Source organism: Belonocnema kinseyi, chromosome 8 (assembly GCF_010883055.1).
Source record: "Belonocnema kinseyi isolate 2016_QV_RU_SX_M_011 chromosome 8, B_treatae_v1, whole genome shotgun sequence".
Taxonomy (NCBI): Eukaryota; Metazoa; Arthropoda; class Insecta; order Hymenoptera; family Cynipidae; genus Belonocnema; species Belonocnema kinseyi.
This window is the reverse complement of record NC_046664.1, coordinates 94770099-94772053: the sequence shown is the minus strand read 5'-3', so window position 1 is coordinate 94772053 and position 1955 is coordinate 94770099.

The following is a 1955-nucleotide window of genomic DNA, read 5'->3' as shown; positions in this document are numbered from 1 at the left end:
TCGGGATACTTATAAGATACTACCATGATTTTTTCAGATTTTTTGGTCCAAAAATAAATTAGGCCAAAAACCGGCCTTACCGACCCTCCCCCTTTGTAACTTCGATTTGGGGTTTTAGTTATAAAAAAATGATAAATAAACGTGAGAGAGAAACATTTTTTTCTTTTTTGAAAATATATTTTTATGAAGTAAAAAAGACATTTGAAACATTCTTTACATTTACTATATGGTGTTTATCAGCATTATACTAAGAGAAAATAGCTATAACAAACAATAAATTTTTAAAACAATTATGTCCGTGTAACACTATTCTGAGACTTTTCAGAAAACTCGCAAAACCCCATTATTTAATTATAGGTTTTTTGGCACCCTATAAAACAGAATTATGGGTTAATATTTAAAAAGTAATTATTTAATCGTATTTTATGAATGTAAACTGAATTTTTCAGTTTTTACTCGAATTCACGTAATATTGACAATTCTGAATGTGACCCCCGTGACCTCTCAAATAATTCACACACATGCAAAGTGTGACAGGTTGTTTTTCCATAAAAATATTCATTATCACATACATGCAATGTTGTTTATTTTATCTGCTGTAAACCACAGTAATTTAAAATCATAGCGGTTGTATTTCAGAGGGGAAAGGCGCTCACATTTAATTTAAAATTGAGCGTCTATACAAGTTTTAACTTTTTAGATTCCGTATGCATATCTTCCCCCTAGACTTATTTCTCCCAATGAATCACACGCATGCAAAGTATGATTAAAATAATTTTTTTATAAGCATGCAAAATTGTAAAAGAATCTCGAGAAGTATGCCAGGATAGAAAAGTATGGCGGCAAATAGTTATTAATAAGAGTGTCAGTAGAGTGAATGACACCTGAAACAAAAGTCCTTGGATACTAATGGACCCAAGTGGGGAACCTTACATAACAACTTTGTGAGGATCTTCACTTGGGGTGATTGCTAGAGAGATTGATCAACAACCTGGGTAGTATCAGTGTTGCAGAACGAACGTGTTATTTAAATAAATAACATGTGAATTCTGGATCACTCTACAAATTTTATAATCCTTTCTCACATTATTCCTTTCCCCTCCGAATGAGTCACGCCTTCCCCGAAAGGGAAATGGCACAGGTAGCCTCTCGTATTCGCACGTTTAATACATACAATGTAACACAATTTTTTTAAACATCGTAAATACTATAAATTAAATAGAAAACTGTTGTTTAAACTTCTAAGGAATTACAACCATAAATAGTAACTTAATTTTTTTTCTATTTCTTTTTAAAGAAAGTTCTCAAAGCACCTACGGCTTTGACGATTACATTCTCATTCTGAAAATCGCGCTTCGCGCTCGATAACTTGTGTCCAATTAAATAATTCATCAATATAGTTTCTAAATCTTATTAAAATCTACTAAAACCAACGCTTTAAACTTTTGGATCTCGTCAAAAACCAAAATTGCATATTTTGGAAAATGATCTAAATTTTGGAACTTTTGTCTAATTAAGAAATTTCGTGATAATAGTTTTGAAAAACATATATTTTATATCTAGTAGAAATTTGCGTTGGTATTTCTTAACCCATTAAATAACTTTTTTTCCTTTCTTTGAAAAATTTTTTAATATATTTGATATCTAACGATGATTCTAAATGAAATTTCCTAATATTGTAGAAAAATATTTGTTTATCTTTTTCTGAACGTTTTCAAAATTTTCAAAAGTACATCACTTTTATCATTTTCATTGAAAATAAAAATTTTATTTGGATAACTTGCAAGTCTTTCACCCATCTATAAGAAACTTTGAAAAAATGTATAAAATTTGTAGAAAAAAAAAATTTTAATTTACAAATGAGACTCCGGATTCTATAACCACGCATAAAATTTGCCTGGCCGCTTCAGGCCGCTCGAGTTGGCCCCTGATGGCTTGAAAATCAGTTTTCGAAA